This window comes from Rattus norvegicus, chromosome 7 (genome assembly GCF_036323735.1).
Source record: "Rattus norvegicus strain BN/NHsdMcwi chromosome 7, GRCr8, whole genome shotgun sequence".
Classification (NCBI taxonomy): domain Eukaryota; kingdom Metazoa; phylum Chordata; class Mammalia; order Rodentia; family Muridae; genus Rattus; species Rattus norvegicus.
In genome coordinates this window covers 104,588,225-104,613,557 of record NC_086025.1, presented here as the reverse complement: position 1 = coordinate 104,613,557, position 25,333 = coordinate 104,588,225, and positions in this window count along the sequence as shown.

Below are 25,333 nucleotides of genomic sequence, written 5' to 3'. Positions count from 1 at the left end.
TATCCCATTTTAATTGTTGTTACATGTGTATATGTACATGAATATACATATAAAGCCCTAAATGCAACTTGCTCTGTCTGTATAATGTTACCTATGTGTATGTTTTTATGGATGATAATCTAATATTGGTAGTCTGTTCCCTGGGGAAAACTAATTTTTTTCTGTTCATAGAATCCAGTAGCTGCCTGTAGTTCTTGTGCAGGGTGGAGGTCTATGGTCTTTCCCCATCCACTTCAGCATGCCTGTTGCCCTTATTCAGCCCACGTTTGGGCAGTCATGTTGGCAAGTGTTTAGGGGTTTATCTTCTTTACTAATCTAACATAATCCCTTACCGAATTCTAAATATTTATCCTTATAACCTCAGATAACTTTAGTTCTCACCCATCATCAGAAAAACTTCTCTTCACAAAATGAAGACCATTACAAAAACCTATCAAGATGCAGTATTTCAAAGTCTATTCCCAGTGGATACATCTACAAGACACCTCCTGCACTCAAGGCTCAGGGAACTTTGACGAAGAGGGAAAAAAAAAGGATTGTAAGAGTTACAGGATTAGGAAGTTTGCTGCTGTGATATTAAGAAATGCCACAAACTGTATCCACAAATGTTGGTTCTTGACATCAAAGACAAGTCCTCATGCTCATGAGGCCCATACTTAATGAATAAAGCTGACTCCCAGGCCAGCCTTCCTGCTTTTTTTTTTTGTTCGTTGTTGTGGTGGTGAATAACTTTGTAGCCTTAGACACCTAGAAGCCCTAGTGTAGAGAGGCTAGTGTTGACCTAATGCCAATCATATTGCCTTAGACACCCCAATGGCTATCATTATAAGCCTAGCAGTTCCTACTTTCTATACACATATTTTATTACTAAAGGCATATTATCAGTAATTTTATTATTGTAAAGATATATTTCTCTTGCCACTTAAAAGGCTGGAGACAAACGCATAAACATAAACATATACAGGGAGGGACTTATATCCCCAAAGTGGTCTGTTTGATTCAAGGGCAAGACGTTGTTTTCTAAATTTCCCTGACTCTCCTACACATTTCTTTCACCCATTGCTTCTTAAGAGCAGAGCAGCAGGATGGTAAGCGGTGAGGAATTGTGATTTTTGTGAAGGACACACTGGCTCTCAGTTCTGTTCTGCAGACACAAGCAAATCCCTTCACCTTGCCCATCCTGCCTGCTCATGTGTGAAGCAGAAATAATCTCAGCGACCCAAACTCCTGGGGTTGAGAAATGAATTGGTTAGCTAATATTTCCAGATTGCTCTGGAAATGTTAAAGACAAAGAGTTTTTAAGACTGCAGTATGTGGTAATAAAAAGTCATAAAACCAAGATGCAGAACAGACCATTCTTTGGAGTCCTTGCATAAAAGGCAGGAGCCAAAGAGTTTTTTCAAAAGGAAAAAACCTTCTGTAGTGACAAAAGTGAGGTCTACAGGAGAGCAAAGGCTGCACCATCCCTCCTGGAAGGAGAGAGGACAGTTGAGCTGTGCTAACCAAACTAAGCAGAAAGCTTGGTTCTGGAAGGGAAAGAGTCCGTCGAGCCTCTCAGTTGCCATGCAGGCTTTCTAAGTGCCTTGTGTTTTCAGCAAACTCTGTACAGAAGAAAATATAATGCAGACTGTGCAGCTCCACTAGAAATGCTGCCCTCTAAGGTGACATGGCTGTGCTCGTCTTTTCTGTCACTTGTTCTCCCTTGCCTTATCTACCAACCACTGGAGGTAAAAAGCTAGGAATAAAAGATGAGACCAGATATTCGTTCCTAAATCTCACGTTCAATAACTCAGACATATACTGACATGTGCACCTGAAGCATAGGATCCAAGGCAAGCAAGGTGTACTGACCCAGGCATATTTTCCAACCACTTCTAGCTCCCATCTTCTACATTGTCTTTGCAAGGGTTGAGGCCAGATCGCCCGTTACTCTTCTGTGTTCTTTTCTCCCTAAGTATTTCTCCACATGCTTGAGGCTCCTCAAGTCTGCTACATTGTGGATTCTCTTTCTCATGTAGAGAGTGTCTTATGAGTGAATGTTATCATATTTACACATTGTAGTTTGCTACTCAGTAAAAAGTTCCTCTTTTTTATTTTATTTTGTTTGTGTGGAGTGTGTCAACCCTAATTCTAGTTACTATATAAGCTCAAACTTTTAATAAATGTTTGAGAGTTAGAGAGAAGAGAATGGGGAAATTAAAAGAACAAACATCTGAATGGGATACAGAATAGAACAAGCTCCTTAACCAAGATGGTGGAGGACAAAGATGATAGGCCAGCACCTACCTCGAATTCCCCAGGATTTCCTTTTGCCTCTTGTTAGTATTTGAAATGAAATAAACCTTGATTTAACATCTACATTTAGATAGCAGAAAAAGCCTTTGTTTTCCAGCACACACATTAGCAAGGACAAATTGGCAGTTATAAGCCCCCGCCTGCCAGTTAGTTTTCCAAAAAGGCCACCTTTGGGACTAGGGCATTCATCCCAGCGATTCTATAATGGAATCATCCCCATAGCTCAGGGTAGTAGGAAAAGGCAGCCTCTTGAGTATTAGTGGAGTCTGAGATAGGATCTTAGTCTTCTGTACCCATAACTCTAATAAGGAGACACTCAAATCCTTGCTGGAGCAGTCTCGAAGTCACAGAGAGCCAGTAGAAGCAGCAGGATTAAATAAGATCACAGGTGTCTGGAAATAATGAAAGTTCTATTTTTGAAGGAAAATCATTTGCTTTACCAAGAATAAAAAGATCTCAAACTGAATTTAAAGAAATGATAATCAGGAGAGCCAATGCCAAAATGACAGATACACTTGGGGCTTTCTGGGAAGACTTTAAATAACTCACCATAAAAATGCTTCAGCAAGCAATTACAAGTGCACATAAAACCAATGAATGAACAGGAAGCTTTGGCTTGGGTGCTAAATGAAAGAATGCATAAACCCAGAAAGCCACACCAAGTAAAATAACATATGGGAGAAGAGGGCAGCTCCAGCCATGCTTAGAAAGACTATCATAAATAAAATGAGTCTCAGAAGGCATGCCTCATAAGAATGGCTGAAAGACTGCATGAAAAAAGAAAGGGAAAGAAGAAGAAGGGGAAAGAAAAGTTAAGCAAAAATGTCAGTAACTACATCAGGTTTCCTTTCACCACCCTGGCTGTTTACCCAGATAGGTGAAACAACAATCTAGCTATCTGTGAGGCTGCTGTTCCACAGGCAGAGACATTTTAAAAAGTTATGTTACTCAGGAACAATACAAGGGATGTAAGTTTTGAGAATTTCTACAATTCATTGAAACTCAAAGTACTAATAGAATATGGTAGATTACACACACACACACACACACTCACACACACACACACAAATACACACACACATACATACCACCTGTACATACAACATTACATGTTTATGTGTTTTTTTCACTTATATATATATAAATATATGTGTAAATGCTGAGGGTAACCATAAAGAAAGAAAATATTTATCAAAGGCTGAATTCTAAAAAGACTTATGTAATTGACCCATGGCCAGATAAAAGAAAGCCCAAAGCAATAACTAACGTAAACAGAGAAAAGAGCTGCAACAAAAATCATGTTAAATGCAAGTCCTTTAAATAGAATCATTTGTCTAAATTAGAAAAGACTCCATAGGTGTCTTCAAAAAGAATCTCACTTAAAAGACTGACACAAATGTGAAAAAGATTAAGTAAATCTATATCCTGAGAACACCAAGCAAATGAAGACATGTGGAATCCAAGCATCACACGAAGTACGCTTGTGCATAAAAACATTTCTAGGGGCAGAAAAGAGAACTGTATAAAGAAAAGGGAGTGACTATTCCAGGAAAGCATAGCAGCCTACAAATCCAAGTTGTTCGTACCAAATACCAAAGTTATAAATTAGGGAACTAGGGAAGAATATAGATTTACAGCTACAGTTGGAGACATAAAGACTGTTCTCTCAGCCACTGGTAATGGAGGTGCCAGCACTTGATGACAGTATGAGCAGCTGAACTGAGTGGGGATTCAGTGAAACTCACAAACATCCGCAGTGGACTCTACCTCTGTTCTGAGTGTCCATGAAGTACACATGCTGAAACTTCAAATTCTAGACAGACAAATCAATGTATTTCCCTCTGCTCCAAGTAACTTATTTCTCTTTTGTTATTCCTGTGGCAATGACTTTATTCAAGCTGCAGTTGCAGGTAGAATCATATGAAATGAATCGAAGCAGTAATCACAGAGCCTGCATGGGTCTAACTAGGTTGTCTGCAGGCCTGCTGTCTTTGTTTAACTTGGGTTTTGGTGGGTCTCTTGACAATGGGAGTGTGGGTGTCTGTGTCTGCTCATGGAACATTTTCCTCTATTGTGAGGGTTTATGCCTAGTGTTGTTGGATTGTGTTATGATATGTTTGTTGATATCATTGTGAGGTGGGCTTTTTTCTGAAGGGAAACAGAGGAACTGTGGGAAGGGGGTTGCTGGGAGAAGTAGAGAGAGTGTGACTGCCATAGGAATGTACTGCATGAGAGAAGAAAAAAGAAAGAGAAAAAAGAAAGCTCTCTTTTTTTCTTTTTTCGGAGCTGGGGACCGAACCCAGGGCCTTGCGCTTGCTAGGCAAGTGCTCTACCACTGAGCTAAATCCCCAACCCCAAGAAAGCTCTCTCAGTTCAGAACCACTTAATATAAACAAATGATATTTGTTAGCATCAGAAGTGATTTCACATCAATCTAGCCAGCTCCCCGACCCAATGAGGAGACATGAGATATGTCATCTCTAGGGCAACAGTGTCACTCCTGTTTCTGTCACCATGCCCCAACCCTGTGCCCCCTGCTCCCCTCCCCAACCCCATCCCATGCACTTGTGCATGTGTCACTGCCAGGAAAAAAGAATTGTCCTCCCTGCTCACAGCCTCTTTTTCCTTCACCCTCTCCTCTCCCAAGAAACCTCCCCAGTGAGACCTGCTGCACAGTGTGATTTGTTAGGGACTGTGAGCTTATTTCTAACCATAGTCATTTGAGCTAATACGCTCAATCTCCGGTCCAAGTCTCTGTTTTCAGCATCATTTTCTGCTGCTCTCCAATGTTAGTATCTTTGGAGCAACTACCCCAATTAAAGAAGAAAACCCATGCAAAGCTGATCTGTGTCTAATTCTTTTTGTGTACTTCTCTGCTAATTTCAAGGTCATGTAATAATCTGCATGTGTACCATAGACTTTTCTCATTCTGAGAAGTATGTGTGAAAGTTAAGCAAAACCAAGTGAAAACTGTGGCGGTTTCTAGGTTTCTCTTCCTCCACATCCTCAAGAATTAGGATTCTAGATGAGAAAGAAAAGAATAGGTAGTAGGAAACGTAAAAGTAATCTTTCATCCTATTTTGACATGGAAATATGATATTTGCTCATAGTTTAAAAGTAATTTTATAGGATTTATAAGATAAATTATTTTGTTTATAAACCAAGAATAAAAAGTTAAAAAAATACAGTAAACGTGAAGTTTTTGTTTGTTTGTTTAGTGGTTTGGTTGGTTTGGTTTGGGTTTTGATTTAATTTCACTTTCCACAGCAGACTGTCTTAGACAACACATTATCAATGATAGTGCTTCAATTTCTGCAATGTAACTTGAGGAAGATAGTCGCCATTGGGGAAGGTTCTTGCTTATCAAATAATGAAATACTTCAGTGTTGTAATTCCTCCTAATGGGGAGATGATGATGGTGGTGATGATGGTGAGGTTGATGATGAAAATGAGAACAAGGTATACTTTTGTATTTTCTGTTAGGAGAAATGTTAGAATTGTGGATATAGTGATAGGATTCTACAGATAAGGGATTCAATGTCATATTAGATTATTTCATTTCACCCATTAGATGTTGACATTTTACATGTCATGCTAAAAATACTCATTTTCCTGACTCTCTTTATAGAATTTGCAAATTCACCGAGTTTAAATTTAAAAAAAAACACACAACAGGCACAGAACAAAACAAACAAGCTGACCTAGGTATTTTCTCCAGGCTTCTGTGTGGTGGGGGAAATTGGCCTCCTTGGAATGACCCTAGCTCCTATTCTGTAAACATTTCCTCTTTGTTGCCCTATGCTGGCATCTTCTGCGTGTGTACAGTTGCTTTGCATTCAAATTAGGATTCAGTAGCTCTCAGCAGCCCCCTAAATCCTCTACTGCTCCCATCCCAAACAGGACACTTCAAGAAACTGCATTTAGAAAAATTAAAATAAGCACTACCATTATTTTCCACAAACAAGAGAGTCCTTGAAGATGATTTTAATAACCATTTTTTACATCTACAGTCATTTTTCTATTTGGACACCTCCTCTTTTGAATGTAAAATTAGACAACACTTGGGCAATACATTTTGAAAGCAATGTCACAGAAGTGTAAAGGTTTCCCTTGCCACACAAATTTCAGAGGCAGAGCTGAGGTGGAAGAGTGTGCTCTTAGTTATGTTTATTCATGGCTTAATTTAGTAAATATCCTTGACATGAACTGTGGCAAGGTGAGGATCTTAAGATGACTCAAGAATCGGTACCCAGAGTATCTTACAAATCTCTTACTCATTCCAAGTGCTATCCAGGTTAGCCTTCTGCTTTAGAATTCCTACGGTGACAGCCATCCATACAAAGTTTAACAGCTATAAAATGAAACTTAGATTCATTCCTCATGAATTGTCCAAACTGAGAAGAATGTGGCACCTCACAACAGAATTTCTAAGGATTGAGTGCCAGGATTTGCTCAACTGATCTTAGTGAGATCTTTTGTACTTCGGTCTACACCTGTTAGTCCTAGCCAAAGGGAATGAGGGGAATGATTATGGCAATTGTTTTTGAAATCTGTGCTAATGAAGTAAGTGTTAAGGGTTTCTGAGTGACAGAAATTGAACAGCAGTGACAGTTGCTGTTAGTCTGGCAGCTATGGATGGAATGGACAGCTGGTTAAGCAGGACAGCAGGGGGGTCCAGCAGGTGGAATCATGAGACTGAGCACATACAACAGCACCTTGAGAGATTGCTCAGCCACAAGAGACACTAAAGGTGTGGGGAACTTCTCTTGCTGAGGTCTCATCTCTTAACATTTCCAGAGGACAAATTGTGATTCGTGTGTGTGTGTGTGTGTGTGTGTGTGTGTGATTGTGTGATTGTGTGATTGTGTGTTGCAGGTGTTGCAGTTGGGGGACCCGGTCAAAATCCTGGTAACCTAATGTAGATGCTAGGGGAATTGAGACAAGACAGTACTCTGACTTAGCTTTTTCTTACCTGTGGTATGAGTGGTATACTTGTTATCTGCGTTAGAATGATCTTTTAGTCTTCTTCCTTTACAGAAGTGAGTGGTTTTAGTACAATCTGTGATGGAAATAACGTCAACAAAACATTTAAATTTAAAATTGTTTTCCTTTTTGTTGTTGATCTCTGGGTATTTTAGGAGGAAGGATGGATGAAAGGACATAAACAAAATTAACAACAATGAAAAGAGGAGACATTAGCAGAAAAATTGGAAGAGAAACACGTGTTTGTGGACATGGTCTTAATTCTACCACCGTGTGATGGTAACTGGGCAGACCACATTAAAAACTGAGAATCATGAAAATATCTACTGAAAATGAGAAGATTGCCTCGAATTAAATTGAGATAATCACTCTCAATATCAAGCAGATAATAAGTTGTCTCTGGATTTTAAGGTGGCTCTCAGAGATAGGGTGATATTAAAGAAGGTGTTGGCATGGCACGCAGCCATGTACTCACATGTATCTAATATGCCTTCATTTCTCACTTTCAACTAATTATTCCTGTGATCAGCACAGAAAACTCTTCTAGTGGTCTATAAGTCTATATAGTGCTGAGACTTGCCAGTTACTAGAATCATAACATTTTTTCTTTGTTTTTATATATCCCCTATCAAATGGCAAGCCTTTTCCAAAATTCCTATGCAGGTGCAAAGGATTGCCATGGGTTAGTGCTGATATTCCACATCTCCAGACTCGTGAAGGAACCTGATCCGTGATTTACAAAGCTGTTACTCCAGAGTGATGTTCACAGCAGAAAAGAATTGTCTTGTAGGCATGTTCATTCTTTGTAGATTATTTACTGCTTCCTGGGGCAGCATTTCTCCTACAATCTCCACACTAAATCAGGCGCCAGAGCCTGTTGACTCTCTCTTCTCGCTGTTCTTCTTACTGTGTCTTTTACAGCTCATCTCTCCATGGCAAGGTCTTGACACCAGCCCTCATTCCACCCACCCTGGACAGCTACTCACAGCCCCAAATCCATCTCAATAACTCTCTCAACACCTCTCCACGCTGTGCCTGGAGTGATTAAATCATTCATAAGATGGAAATAATATCCTGCAGAACCTGTTTAGTTAAAATATCTCAGGGCTCCTGGTGGCCTTTAGACTGTAATGCAAATCCCTGCAAGCATACACACGGTTCTAGATTAATAATATTAAGAGCTGTGGATATTGCTCAGTGGTAAAGTATTGTGGCATGTGCAAAAGTTTTTATTAAATATCCTTGTCATTTAAAGTAGTAGTAGTAGTAGTAGTAGTAGTAGTAGTAGTAGTAGTAGTAGAGGGAGGAGGAGGAGGAGGAGAAAACACATAGATTGATAAAGTGCCAGTTTTCTGTTCCTTAAGTGCTCAAATATTCATGAAAGTTTAAACATCCTCATTTCTCTGATGCAGTCATAAGACCAAAATGCTACACAGTTTTCTATAATCAAGAAGCCCGCAATAGGAGGACTGAGGTTCAAATCCTGTTCCAGTATGTGTAGTAGGGGCTTTCCCACGCCGTGCTCCTAAGAAGAGCTCCATTCTCCTCTAAAGCTTCACAACTCTATTCAGACGTAGCCAGGTTTTGTATTTTTCTTTTCTAGAGCTCATTCTACTGCCCATTTGAAAAGCAGGTACTCCTTACTTCAGGTGATTTCCGGTTAGCTCTAGTTGCCAACTTGACACAGCCTAGAGTAATCTAAAAGAAGTCTCCATTGAAGAACTGCCTAGAACAGATCGGCCTGTGTACAATCAATGGAGAATTTTCTTTATTGTTAATTAATGTAGGAAGGCTCATTTCACTGTGGGCAGTGTCATCCCCTAGGCATGTGGTTTTCAGAACTCTAGATAAGCGCATGCCACTAAACAACAGTTATTCATGGTTTCTCCTACAAGTTCCTACTTGAGTTTTTGTTGTGTCTTTCTGCAGTGATGAACTCCAACCTATAAGCTGAAAAGAAAAAAAATCTCCCCTAAGTTGCTTCATCACCGCAACAGAAAGTAAACTAGAATATGTGGTAACCATGTTTTATTGTTCTTTGACACCTTGAATATGTCAGCTCCTCTAAGAAGCTTTCTCTAACTGTGCACAACCCTTCAAGGTGCCCTTGTGAACAGGCTTGCAGAGCTCTGTGGACACTCTCACCTGCAGCATTGCCTACTTTGTATTTGAATTCAACTTGACCATAATGTTTGGTCAATTTAGACTGGAAATTATATTTGCAGGCACTTAGGGAAGATCATTTGAAACTTGATGAGAAACATTTGCCTGAAGGCCATTGTTGAAATATGATTTGATTAAGATTAAAATTACTAATTTCCATTGAGAAACTTCTTTCCATTTACAGTTACCTAAAGTTAATAGCATGACATCCCTAGCAAGGTCTCATATGGAATCACCAAATTCAGTGGTTATACAGGAAGACGCAGGGAACATACGTGCACACTCTTCACTTGGGGAAGGGAAGGTAGAGTAGTTCAGAAAAGCTATTTGAATAATTACCTTAAACTCTGGGGTACATAGTTGTCTCTGATTTGAAGATATTCATTGGATGATTATAGACAATCAATATTTTCTTTAGGATATATGCATTTGTGAGTTTGCATATGGAAGTTTTAGTGTCCATATGTGAGGGTTGCATGCTACATGTGAGGGTTGATTTAGCTTTGAGTAGTCTGAGAAAGCTACTTCCTCCCCAATCAATGAAGGCCAAAATACCAGATCATTGAGATCACAAAAAAATAAGAAACACTGCTCCTCTGATATAGGTATTTGTTGCCACTGGCAAGGATGTACACTATCGACAAGTCTTTTAAAGTTTCAAGGAAATAAGAAATGGTCATCTGGTCAGAAATAGAATGTTATCAATTAATGATTTAAAAATAAATTAAAAAAACTACACTTAACATTAACACAATATTGGATATAGTTTAAATTCATCATTATGCAGAATATTCTAAATCAGACAATTTGTGCATATGTATAAGATATATACATACATAAGGAGATAATTTTTAAATCTGTCACATAAGCTGGTAAGTTAACTCAGTGAATAATGATTCTGTCTACCAAGCCTGATGACTGATGGGATCCCAGGGTCCATATACTGAAAGGATCAAAGTGATTCCTGCAAGTTTTCTCAGACTTTTGCACACATCTTTGAGACATGTATACACACACACACACACACACACACACACACATTACATAAATAAATCTGATTTAAACAAAACATCCAAAAAGAGAAGTTGAAACTAAAGAAGTTACCAATAGGGGTTGGGGATTTAGCTCAGTGGTAGAGTGCTTGCCTAGCAAGCGCAAGGCCCTGGGTTCGGTCCCCAGCTCCGAAAAAAAAAAAAAAAAAGAAAGAAGTTACCAATAAATAAATTTTTTTATGTATTTTAGCGGATCTGTGAGTTTCAGACTACCTGTTGTCAGAAATGATAGTATAAATCTCTATTTAGAAATATCAATATCAAACTTCAAATATCAAATATCTGTTCTGTTTGATATCAATTTCAAACAGATTGTACCATTTCCTTATACCAGTATGTAAGATAAATATATATATATATATATATATATAATTAATCAAATAATAACAGTGTATACATATATGTATGAACAAAATAAAAGATAAAGCTTGAATGACATATAAAGTCATGGAGCCAGAAGGTGGCAGAGCTGTACAGTACACAAAGCCAGGCTCCTAAATACACATCAATTGAATGACCACTTTACCACAGGTGTCTCTATTTCCTTAAACAAAGATAGTGATGTGAAAGTCAAGCCTATTGGGTCACTAGCCATGTGGAAGCATTTCCTGAGTAAGATTTATTTCAGAATGCTGTTGGTGGGTAATTTGGATCTATAATTCTTGTAAGAAATGTGAACATTATAAAAATTATCTTCTGATACCAGATTAAATGAAGACTATTACTCTGGGACTCATTTGTCACTTTGCAGTCGGGTATATTTCTCCTCAGTTAACTGTATAACAGGAGTGAGTTTCTCTGTCCAGCAGCTGTCAACATGTCTTACTTAAGACAAAACAGAAAAGGCAAGTAAGAATATTTCCCTTTTCCCCCAAGCATACTGGTGGCAAATGCAGCTTCTTCAAATAAATCTGAATTTTCTCCACATGCTTTCTGATATATTATCAAACATTCCAGTCTAATCTAAATCTATTTTATTCTGTGTTTTAGCTTACTTTAAACATTCCTTATTTTGAGGTATTTTAAAGGAGTCCTGAGGATAAGATGTGATTCCATCTGTCCCTGATTAAGTTGTATACTTGCAGCCTCAGAAGAAATATAGAGATGCTGGGCAAGGATGTTACCAGCTTCAGCATCCACACATGGTTAAGTAACAAGATAAGTAACTGTATCAACAATTTTCTCACTGTGCGCACATCTCTTTTCAATAATCCCATGATTCTTACTTCTGTTCACAGTTCACACATTCTTAGATAGGCAAATGGCACAATGCCCTATTCACAGTGTTGTTGCAGAGAGTGGAAAAATGAGCTAAGCCTTTCCATTCAGAACCCTTTCTTATCATTCCAAAATTTATTCAGAATCCACAGAGCGAGAGCTGTCTGTTTCCCTGGTTCAGATGACGCGAGAAACTCACCTGCCGCACTACACTTACATCTAGCAGAGAATGCTAAAAGCAGCCCATTCAGACCTCTTAGGGAGTAAGGACAACACAGAATTGTACCCTTTTCTTGTAGAAATGGCAAGGAAACAAAAGGCAAATAAAAAACAATAGATTGAAATGGAGTTTTGAGATATATTCAAATAATTGAGGTTGGACTTCCCTGGGAGCAGAGTTCTGTCCTAATATAGAATCTTAACAAAAAAGCTAGTTTTGTTTGTATGGATACAAAAAGTGTAATTTTCACACCAGAGATGACAAGGGGTAGTTTATTCTATAGCCAAACAGTATAAGTATGACCAGGAATACAGATTTCTGCTACACTATCTTCCATGCACCAATAATGTAATCATGAAATTTTATGGGAACATAAGAAAGGAAATCATAAATCAAGGCACTTTCCCATTCTCTCACATTGGTGGAAGTGCCAGTAGATATGGTGGAGAAACTTCTTGAGAACATTCCTACCCTTTTGCTTGGTGGAAACTAGTCTTCTCTTCAGTCATTACAGCACATAAGGTTTCACCTAACAGTCAAAGGATGTGAAGTCAGACAGAGTTGAGTGGGAAATGGCAATTAGGGGGAATGAAAATAGCGGAAACAGATTTTAATTAGATTCTTGTTCCAGTTGATTTTTCTCTTAATACACTGAACACCATGTCAAAAATTAATCAAAATGCACACACAAACAAACAAGCAAGCAATTTTTAGGAGTTATAATCCATCATTTAGTGAAGTCAGAGTAAGAACTCATGACAGGAACCCAAAGGCAAGAACTAAAACACAGGGTACAAAAGAACACTGCTTACTTGCTTGCTCTCCATGGTTTTCTCAGCATTCTTTCTTATATAGCCCAGGATCACCTACCAAAGTGGTCTGATCCACTCTCTTTAATCATTACTCAAGCAAATGCCCCCACAGACATGCCTGTACTAGAGTTCTTTCACAGTCATGGAAATTTTCAAATTGCTTGGAGTTTGTACTTCTCTTGGAGTACACAGAAGCTAACTAAGGGGAAACCATTTCTGAAGAACAGGCTCAGGAATTCCAGGAAGTGAGGCACATGCATCTCTCTTTTCGCTTCAATCTTCTGTGATGCTCTGGCCACTCACTTGCCACTTCCATAGCAGAAAACATATTAATAAGCCACTTATCCTTAGGTATTTGATTAAGAGTCAACGAATGGAACACTAGTGAGGAAAATAAAGTGAAAATTGCCTCAAGAATTTTAAAGGAAAATCATGTTTGTTTATTTGTTTTTCATTTATAAGAGGAATGTAAAATTCACACCGAAGATGGTAAGATTTTATAAAAGAGTAAAATTTATGAGGACTCTCACTTATGAACAGTAAATGCCAGTATGTATAGTAGGTTAGCCTAATGTTGCTTGTATTCTAATGCTAATTTGAATACCCCAAAACTGTTTGCACAAGAGTCAGCAGGTAAGATACTGAGCAATTCTGTCTCCAGTTTATTCTGATTGGTAAATAAAGATGTCAGCAACCAATAACTGGGGAGAAGAAATATAGGCAGAGTTTAATTTTCTCAGGGAAGATACTAGGAGGAAAGAGAAGATACAGAGTGGCCATGGGATAGAAAAGATAGAAGAGTTGCCATAACTTCTGGACCAAGAAAACATGGCACAGATAATTGTCTGATTGGCGCTAAGAACAGCCCAGATGAAGTATAGCCAGAAATAACTTGGGTTATGGAAAGAAGGTATTTTCTAACATCATGGAAGGTAGGTAATTGTCCAGCTATTATGCTACATAAGACATATTTAAAATATAAAGGCTGTGAGTGTGTCTTTCACTCAGGAACATAAATGGTCTAAGGCAGAAAGGAACACCACAAGTGGGATTTTATTAAATATTTTTTTACAAAATATATGAGCATAAAAATACAGGAATAGGAAAACTTTAAAAATATGAAATTAGTAACAATATTCACAACATTAATAGAACAAAAGACAAAACATGAGCATATCAATAAATAAATGCTATCCTTAGGGCAACAAATACTGACAAAATAAAAGTTTCATCAAGTAACAAACAACTTGGACTTTAATAAAGCAACAGCTATTATATACTACTGTTAACGTTATACCTGGCAGTAAAACATGAAGAACCAACCAAAAACCTGAAACTTAGTCCTGCCACTTCATTGTGTCCTTTGATGTAGATACACAAAAAAGAGTGAATGACAACAGGTCATGGTAAAGAATAAAGACATGAAGGTGTGCTGATCCATGGATATCCTCATCTCTATGCAGGTAGAAATATTAGCAAAATGCTGAATCAGACATCAAAATGCAAAGCCAGTGTATTCTTCATTTGTACCAACAAATGCAATGGAATTTAAGAGAACTGTTTGTCAAGGCATCAGAAACATGGAAACATATTGTGTGGTTTGAATAAGAATGGCAACCATCAGCTCATAAGTTTTAATGCTCGATTATTAGGGACTAGTGCTACTTGACAGGATTAGGAGGTATGGTGTTGTAAAGTAAGTGTGGCCTTGTCAGAGAAAGAGTGTCACCTGGGGTGGCCTTTGGACTTTCAAATGTTCAAGCCAACCCTATTGTCTTTCTTTGCCTGCTGCCTGCAGATCCAGATGTATAACTCCTAGCTACCCTCCAGCACTAGGTCTGCCTATGTAAAACCTTGCTTTCTGCCATGATCACAATGGACTAAAAGTCTAAACAGTAAGCAGCAAGCAAGATCCAATAAAGCCCTTTTCTTTAAAAATAATCTACCATGGTCATGGTGTCTTTTCACAGCAGTCAGAGTTGGTACCAAGAACTGGGGTATTGCTGTGACAGTTCTAACCATGTTTCCTGTTGGGACTTTTGATTAGGAAATCAGCTCAAAGATGTAAGTGGTGCTTAATAGGTCACACTACTGAGATCAGGGGTAAAAGAGGTACTGAGGACAATGTAGATCATGACAGCCTGGCTCAAGAGGCTTCAGAAGAAAAGAATATTAATAAGTGGCCTAGCAGTTTTTTCTTATGACATTGAGCCCTTGTCAGAAAAGTCTGCCTAAGGCTAAACTGAAAATTGAAAATTGGTTTAATGGTGTTGGCAGAGGAGATTCAAACCAGCTAAGTATTGAAGTATTGACTGTGATGTACAGGTATTAGTGGCCAGATTTATGAAGATCTATAACGAAAAGGAGCAAGTTGAGATAGAGAAAATACAAAGTTAGTTTTAGGAGAAAATAGGCACCAGAAAGTACAATAGACTAAGTCCTGAGTCCAACAAAATAAGCAGAGAAAAGAAAATCCTGATCCTAAGTGTAATAAAATAAATGGTGATATCAGTGCAAGACCCCTCTCACATAAGCTTTCAACACATGAAAAGGAATTAAAGAAAAGTTTAGGGCCAATTGGGCTAGTGTATGCCTTTAATCCCAGCACTTAAGGCAGAGGTAGACAGATGTCTGAGTTCCAGTCCAGCCTGATACACAGAGCATTTTCAGGACATCCAAGCTTAGGCACTGAAAGAAATCACCAAAAAAAAAAAGAAAGCTGGTGAGAATATATTTGAATGGGGTAGTGATGTTCTAGACCCAGCAAGTAGCAGAACTTGGCAGCTGCAGTCACATGGTTTTGGTTTTAGAGTCAAGGGTACAAGAAAGGAGTTGTGGAATCTCCCACCATGGCCAAACAAAACAACCTTCCTTGAAAGCTGCTGAGGTCAGCTGTGTATCGGGGTGTTTCTACATGGAGGCCCAGATCGTCCTTTACATGAAGCTGTGAATGTGAAACCTAGATTGCTTTAAATACTCTAAGATGTTGGAATTGCCAGAGCCATGGGATACCTGCTGTGCAAAGCAGCAACTGGATGTGTAACTATCCCAAGAGAGAAATATGTTGTAGTCAACAAAACTGAAAGGAGTTGCATATTTGAAGAGTGTTTTGACATCAGTCATGGACACGCAGAATTTTCCTGCTGGTTTTGTGTCTTACGTTGGTTGAGTGTTTCTTCCACATGCTCCCTTTCTGTCATTTTGTAATGGTGACGTATGATGCATATTCTGTATCACTGTGTGTTAGAAGTACATGATCTCTCAGACACTGGACCAATAACCAGGCAGCATACACCAGCTGATATGAGGCCCCATCACATATTCAGCAGAGGACTGCTGGATCTGGGTGTAGTCAGAGAAGAAGTATCTACCCTCAAGAGACTGGAGGCCCCAGAGTGTTCAGTGGTCTGGTGGTGTGGGGGATGAGGGGCACATCCTCATGGAAAATAAAAAAGTAAAAACACTTTAAAAAGAGTATGTGATCTAATTTATATTTTTATTTTACAGGGGATACATTTAAAATACTGGCATGAGTCTCAGAAGAGATTTTGAACTGTTAAATACAGCTAAGATTTTTATAAAATATGGGAAATTTTTAAGTTGGACAGAATATACTTTTGCATTATAATATAGCTACAAACCTATGGGGCCACAGAGATGACCCCCATAGGTTCATAAATTTGAATATTTTGGGCGGGGGAATGGTATTATATTACAAGAATTAGGAGGTGTGTTCCTGTTGGAGTAGGTCTGGCATTTTGAATGATAATGTCATTTGGGGTGGGCTTCATGGTTTCAAGCAAAGCCCAGCGTCTCTCTACTGCTGTCTGTGGATCCAGATGCATAACTCTCAGGAACTTCTCTAGCACCATATCTGCCTGCATGCCACTTTGCTTTCAGCCATGAAAACGGACTACTTCTGAGCCTTAATTAAATGTTTTCCTGTGGTTATTATGCCTGTTCAGTTCTATAGAATGTTGACAAAATTCAAATAGACTACAGATGTATAAGATTTTGGAAGAAAAGTTGTAATGTCTTAATAATATTGTTCAAATGAAATCTAGATTAGAAGTCTCAATATTTCAAGAATATTGGTTCTCTGAATATTTATCTATAATTAAACTGGTTTAAACCAATAGGTTAATTATAAATATCTATAGTGCACATACTACTGACAAGATTCTTTTGATAATTAAAATCATGAGTAAAGAACCAGAGTTATCATGTTGGCAAATAATAAACTGGATATTTGTTAAGTATCCAGGATTATTAAATGTGTATGAATGAAACTAATATTATGATTTGGGAGAAAATATGGATAAATTAATAAATCAAAATAAAGTGCTAGATAAATACAGCCTCAAATGTTGAAAAATTAACTCACAACAATATTAGTAACACCAAAATGAAGAAATAACGATTTTTTGCTATTCATATTCAAGTAGATTCATATTTCTTCATACAAACATATACTATGTTTTGCACCATATTAAGTAATGTGTAACTAAATTAAAGAAAATATTTACTAGTAAGAATATCAAAAAGAATACAAATAAAATTGATCAAGGACTCTAGTAGAAATGGCAACAGGAAGAACAAAGCACCCTGTAGCCTGGAAAGTGACAGTCAAAGAGTTTGTATAGACATCATGAAAATGATTCCTATAAATTAGTACAGAAAATCCTGTTTTAAATAGCATGGTAGAAAAAACAGAACATGTTAATGCTCCATCAATGTTTGAAAGTTGATTTACCCCACAGCTTATCATCAAAACCTCAAATAAACACTACTACAAATGACCAGAATGACTAAAGTGTAAAAATTGAAAATATTCTGTGTAAAACTATGGAATGGGCAAAACAATTTTACAAGGCTCGCAAGTATAATTTGCTAAATCTTACTTTTCTCAAAGTAATTTGAGAGCATTTATTTTCTTCTAAATACCGTATTACTCAGGAATAGTACACATCTGTAGTATTGACACTAAGGAGATTGAAGGAGGGGGACTGGGAATGTGAGGCCAGCTCACTAAAACATGAACCTATCTCAAGCATTCCCTTTTTTCTTCTCTCTGTGTCTCTGTGTCTCTGTGTCTCTGTGTCTTTCTCTGTCTGTCTGTCTGTCGTCTCTCTGTCTGTCTCTGTCTCTCTCTGTCTCTTGCTGTCTCTGTCTTTCTATTTCTCTTTGTCTGTCTCTCTGTCTCTCTGTCTCTCTATCTCTCTTTGTCTCTCTCTCTTTCTGTCTCTCTCCACACACACTCTGTCTCTCTCTCTCACACGCACACACTCTCTGACTCTCTCTCTGTCTCTAACTCTCTCTGTCTCTGTCTGTCTGTCTGTCTGTCTCTGTCTCTCTCTCTCACACACACATACACACACACACACACACACACACACACACACACACACACACACACACACTCCTGACCTTAATTTATGTGCACAAAAGTTTCATTTACATATGTGACTACCACTGCAACATGATTACTAACCATTGCCTCAGCCTGTTCATTTGTTTGTCATGGTCCATTCATATTCAAGGTCTGGAAACCATTAGTGTTCAACTATTTTCCTGTGACAGAATGAAAACTATGCGCAACTATATGACACCATTCAGCATTATAGCTCTTGGGTCTTGCTGGCATCTAACACAATGGCTATGAGGTCCATCTCTATTTCTGCATGTTTTGTCTTCTGTACCTTATTGCTGTTTGGAAACAGCCTTTGGTCACATAGTGGTTCTTAGATTTTGGGTTATTTCAATAATTCATTGTGTGCACAAACACATTCAAACACTTGCCTGCATAAAGTTTGTGTGAATATAATAATAGTTTTCACATCAATAAATACACACAGGTGGGATTCATGAACCATGCAGTTTATTTTTATCGTGCCATTTTCTTAAAGTTTTGGGTCTACCGGCACCATCTGACCACTCCACTCTATGTCTTTGTACTTTAGGCTCTTTTCTTTTTTCTTTTCACCATACTCTACTATAGATGTCTAGTGGTATGTATTGTACAATTAATTGACATTTTCATTGTGCTATATTTATGATCAATTCTGAATACATTTGCTCTGTGTGGTATGTTTTTGGGTCTTTGACAGTCTTCTATTCTGTTAAAAGTACCATTGAGATCTCAAATACATGACATTTACCTCTCAAAAGAATATTATTTTCTCCATATTGAGTGGCATAGCTCTGTAGATAACAAAAAAGCAAGGGATTCATCAGGAATATATTTGCAAGCACTTCCACCGAGGTTGTGGCTTCTGATTCTGTGTAATAAATCACACTTTTTATCAAAAAAAATTCTAAATTTTTTAATTCCTATTTTATTTTCACTATTGTATAGATTGTCCTTTTGATATTGTATCTAAGAAACTGGTGACTCATCTGAAATCACATGAAATTATCCCATCTTGTGTTTATTCAAGCTTTGTAGTTTTAATCTTTACATTCAAAAATGTGACTCATTTTTACTTAATTTTTGTATGGATTTATGGGTCAATATCCTTTATTTTGCATCTGGATGATCAATTCTTAAAGCTGTGTTTGTTGAAAATACTATCCTTCTTCCATCAGATTGCCTTTGAACTCTTTCTGAAAATCAATTGATCTTATTTGTGAGGGTTATTTCTAGACTCACTGTTCTGCTCTGTTGATTGATGTTTCTCTGCTCTGTCCCTGGGAGGCTTTTTGATGACTGTAGTTTTAAGCTAGATTTTAAAAGCAGTCATCCTCCAGTTTCGTTATTCTTTGGTGATCTTGCAAAGTTCGTTTTTGTTGCATCTGATTTTCAAAATGAATTTAGGATTTATTTGCTAGTTGGTTTTAAAAGGTTCCTCTTCACATTGTGGAGGGTATTATCTTTGCTGCATAAGCCATTGGTTCTTAATTTGTGTATTAGGACTTTTCTAAGAGGTTACATACCTTATGTCCTACATATTGGATACTTACATTACTATTCATAACAGTAGTGAAATTACAGTTATGAAGTAGCAACAATGTAATTTTATGTTTGTGAGTCAGTATGACATGAGAAACTGTTTTAAATGATTGCAATGTTAGGAAGGTTAAGAACTACTGGTAACAATTTCTTAAGAAGTGAAATCTTTATCACTTCATTGCCAGATATTACAAATAATATTGGCTAACCTCAAATCATGATAGCAAGATCTTAATGCTGAAGGCAAAAAAAAAAATACTTGAGTCACAGGACTTGGCAAACTCAAGATGGTACTGACTTGGAAGCTTCATCCTAGATGACTAGCTTTCACAGTCCTGAAAAGGGCCATGCACACTTATATAGAGAGAAAAGTAAAGAACTATTTTTCCCAGGTTGATTCTCTGAAGCTAAAGTAATGGTTTAGCTGGCAAAATATACCCACTCGAATCAGTGTTATGAGATTAGCCACTTTCCTATTGGATTTAAGACCTACTCCAAACGATAGAACTCATGCCTCATACTATGAAATGGACTATGAACCCACAGTTGGCTAAGTCATAGTCCCTAGATTAAACTTCAATCTGGGTACATATCTTTATAAACATGAACTACTCTATTTCTCAGTCTGTATCAGAAAAACCTCTTTTTGCAATAGGTAGCAATTAATGTGGAAACACACAACTATTGACTTGCAGAGAAGAAACAGGAGTGCTCAGCAGTAAGTGAGATGTGTATGTCATACAACTCCCTTTGAAGACTCAGAAATCACCAGCAAGGTTTGAGGAGAACGATTGTAAGAGACAGAGGCAGTGAAAGAGAGTTCTGACAGCAACATTGCACACATGAACTCCCAATGGCTGTGGCTACATTAACAAGACCAAGTACAAGATAAAGATAGGAAAGTGAACTTTTCAACATTAACTGGAAAGGAACTATGGATATGTAATGGTTGCTGGCGAAGGGACTGTCAGGTTTGGTTAGATATCCAGTCCTGAGAGACGACTCACATTCCCATAGACGGCTCTTTACTTGTGTTCACACCATCAGCACTACTGATATTTAGTGGTTTACAAGCAGAAATGAAAAAAAAAGAAATACAAAGAAAAGAAACCAAAACAGAATTGTTTGGCTAAAAGTGGTGTGAGTTATAGGGAAGAAAATGAACGTGAGAAAATAGGGGTTTGATCAGAACATGTATGCAGATGTGAAATTGCAAACAGTATTAAAAAAAAAAGAAAATTTAACAGATACTGAACTTTTTAGCCCATGTTATTACAGTTTATTTATACGTTAATTTATGCACTGTTTGTTTTTTCACATATATAATATGCTTAAATATTACATATATACATAAATATATCTAAATATTCATAGATATTAAATTGATTTCTAAGACTTACACTGAATTTTAATTTACTTATTCACATCCAGTTTTCATAGATAGTAATATATATATTATATATTCCATGTATAATATACACACATCAATGGTTGAGGTGTATTACTTTAAGTTCTATAGTCCTTCATAAATCCTTTAATTGCTCTTAGTTTTGTGCTGCACAAAGTTACAACTGCTTGTGACACATGTTTTCCCCTTCAATATATTTTTAGGATTGATTTATTGACATTTTTGAAACCATTTGTTTCTATGTTGATATTCATACTGATTGGCCATATCTTTTTCCATTAATTAATTTCTTTACAACCTGGTTGTAGCCTCCTTACCTCCTGTTCTCTCAGAGGTTTTACCCAACCCCTTCCTCCCTTCCCTTTCCCCCTTCTCTTTAGTGAAGAGGACCTCCCCCCCACACACACACACATCCACACATTAAGTTGTTTCAGGACTAAGATTATCCTCCCCCACTGAGGCCAAACAAGGCAGCCCAGCATGGGGAAAGGAATACAAAAGCATGCAAGAGATTGTGAATCAGAGACAGACTCCGTTCCAATTGTTAGGAGACCCAGAAGGAAACCAGGCTGCACATCTGCTACATATGTGTAGGGGCTCAAGTTCTAGGCCCTGCATGCTCATGGTTTGGTGGTTCAGTCTCTGTTAGCTCCCATAGGCCTGCGTTAGTTGGCTCTATAAGTCTTTTTGTGCTGTCCTTGACTTTTCTGGCTCCCTCAGTCCTTCCCCCTTGCTTCCAGAAGACTTCCTGTGCTCTGCCTAATGTTAGGGTGTGGGTATCTTCATCTGTCCTGTCAGATGCTAGATGAAGCCTCTCAGATGACTTATGCTAGGCTCTTGTCTACAAGCATAGTACAGTAACATTAGTAGTGTCAGGAGTTGACCCATGGAGTGGGTCTCCAGTTGGCCCAGTCATTGGATTAGCCATATCATTAATGTGTATTCCATGTAAGGTCATTTTCTGTTACTGACAATTAACAATAACATTGTGCTCATAAAATAGATTCAGAATTGCATCTCTATTTTCTTACTTTTTAAATTTTTTTGTGTAGACTAAAGGAACTGTTTGTAAAGAAGCATAAAACTGCAATGACTTAACTCAAAATATGTTTAAAACAAAGTAATTATAAAAATATCAGAAAGAAACTGTGTAGATTTAAAACAGGTAAACTAGAACTTGCAGGGGCTCAAGACCCCATATGTACAACAATGCCAAGCAACCAGAGCTTCCAGGGACTAAGCCACTACCCAAAGACTATACACGGACTGACCCTGGACTCTGACCTCATAGGTAGCAATGAATATCCTAGTAAGAGCACCAGTGGAAGGGGAAGCCCTGGGTCCTGCCAAGGCTGGACCCCCAGTGAATGGGATTCTTCAGGGGAGGGCGGTAATGGGGGGAGGATGGGAAGGGAACACCCACATAGAAGGGGAGGGGGAAGGGCTAGGGAGATGCTGGCCAGGAAACCCGGAAGGGGAATAACAATCGAAATGTAAATAAGAAATACCCAATTTAATAAAGATGGGAAAAAAGAGTAAAAAAATAATTACTTTCAATAATGTTGGGTTTTTCCTCTTCTCTGGTTAAAGATGCACTGTCATTTGCTCATGGTCTTCAGGTTGGCTAAGCAAGTTCATTGTCTTTTGTGAGGCCAGTCAAGTTAGGTGCTCATGGAAAAGTAATCTTCACTTTTCTTTTCACTGTTTCCCTTTTCTGTATTCACAGCAGAGTTTGCTCTTGTCCCTGCCAGACTGTCTTGTTTTGTTGTACTCTCATGTTCTCTTTGCATTTCTTGAACAAAGTTAAAATATCTTTTAATTTCCTCTTGGACGCAAGCGTTATAATGGTTTTTTTTTTTCTTTTTTCTTTTTTTCGGAGCTGGGGACCGAACCCAGGGCCTTGTGGTTGCTAGGCAAGCGCTCTACCACTGAGCTAAATCCCCAACCCCGCGTTATAATGTTCAAATTCCAACTACTCACTATTTTTTCCAGATCTCTCTCTCTCATATATATATATATATATATATATATATATATATATATGTGGATAGATATCTTTATGTGTATGTATATATATTGTATATATATAATATACATAGTACACAATATATATACACACATTGTATATATACTCTCTCTATATTGCAAGAGTATATAACACTTTCTGTATATAAATTCATATACATATATACATATAAATACATATATACATATATATTTGTACTTTATCTTCATTTTAGCCAGAATATATTTCTTATTGTAATTAAGATTTTGTACTGTGTGTGTTTGTACAATGTGTTTGTGTGAGTGTGACCATGTTCATGTTCACACGCTCATGTGCCAGCCTGAGAGAGCAGTTGGGAATCACTTCTTTCCTTGCTTTGTTGAGGCAGGCACTGTTTGTTATGCTTCACACTCCAGACTAGCCAAGCCAGGGGCAGCAGGGCTATTCTCCTGCACTCTTTCTCATTTCACTGTGGGAGTTTACATGGATTACACGGATTCCTGGGATCAGAATCAGTTTGCAAGGCATGGACAGCAGATGCTTTCCTGAGCTGAGCCACAGCATAGCTCAAGGTCTTACATATCTTTGCTTCCTTATGGCTTTTCCATTTGGTTTTTCTGTTGAACATCGCCTGTGCTCTTGAAACCATGTAGTTCTGCTAGTGTTTTCTCATATCTTTTGCCATAGTTGTTTGGCTTCGTTCAGCTGGCCATGAGTTTAGATCATTTTCTTCCTCATGCCCACTTCTCAGGACTCTATTAGTTGCTTGAGAATGTCGCATGACTATGTATCTGACCATGGTTTTCTTAGTTCTGATATGCCGTGCTTGTGCTTCACAAATAATTATTTAACCTTTTGATATGAACTCATGATGTAATTCACTAAGATAAACAAAAATCATTTGTGCATCAAAAGTTAAAAATAAAATTATAAAGGTAAAATTGGGGAATACACATGTCATAGAAACAAAACAAAACAAAACAAACCTAAATATAAAAAATAGTTTTCTATAAATACATAGTATAAGACAGAAACAACCCAACCTTCTGCGGTGTTGCTGGTGTTTCTGGAAGCTTCTTTCTTTTGTCAACTGCTTTTCTAACTATTCAAAGAGGCATCAGTGGGAATCTGAGTTATGGGGTGAAAAAGAAGTGCAGGTTTCTTGCTGGATGTGTACTACTACTTGTGAGACAACCTTACAAGGTACCTTTTCCCCCAAACTTAGGATACCTTCATATTTCAAGTGTCCAATACAGTCTTAATTGTTTCCACCAATGAGTAATACATTTTGTTAGGGCTACTCAAAGGTGCCAATTACCTGTGATGCCAGCCTTGTTTAGAACCTGGAGCTGGCTCTAAAAATATGTTCTGTTACACATACACAGTAGTGAGCAGCAGTCTTGCTGGGCTCCAATGGTCGGAGTTATTACCTACCGTTCTGAAAAGCTTCTGACCTTCAACAACAGCAAACACTACTGTTTCCCCAAGCCTTGGTATAAACCTTAGACATTTAAAAAACAATTCTGCAGTTTAAGTTATTGGGTTCACATACATGACTTGCTAATAATAACTTCTATTAACTATTGTATTTTAAAATAATCTTTTATTTGCTTTTCATTTTGGGGGGTAAAGTTACTTTTTGTTAGAAATATTATATCTGTCATCTATCTAATCTATCTACCTTCTGTCTATTATCTAGCTAGCTAGCTATCCATCTATTTAACTATTTCTTATATAGAGCCATGATAATACTTAACTCTTTGTGAGGAACAATGACTTAAATAAGGAATAAAACCTTTTAAATTGAAGTTCTTGAGGTTTTAGAAGCTGACTGTGTTAACTGATGGTCTATGGATGATTTATTTTGCTGTAACTAGATGACAGTTGTTTTCTTTTCTTTTTTTTTTCTTTCTTCCTTTTTTTTTTTTTTTTTTTGGCGCTGGGGACCGAACCCAGGGCCTTGCACTTGCTAGGCAAGCGCTCTACCACTGAGCTAAATCCCCAACCCGACAGTTGTTTTCAATTCAATCAGAATAAAGTTGGTTTTCTTCATGAGTTATGACCTCTCTGGTTCAGTCATCATCCTCCAACACAAGGTCCTAAAGTGTATAGTATATAGGAAGCATAAACTGGAGATTAAAAAGATAGATTATTTATAATATACATATATACATATATCATATATATCATGAAGTTGGGTCGGTAGAGAAGGGAGGTGTAGCTGAGAC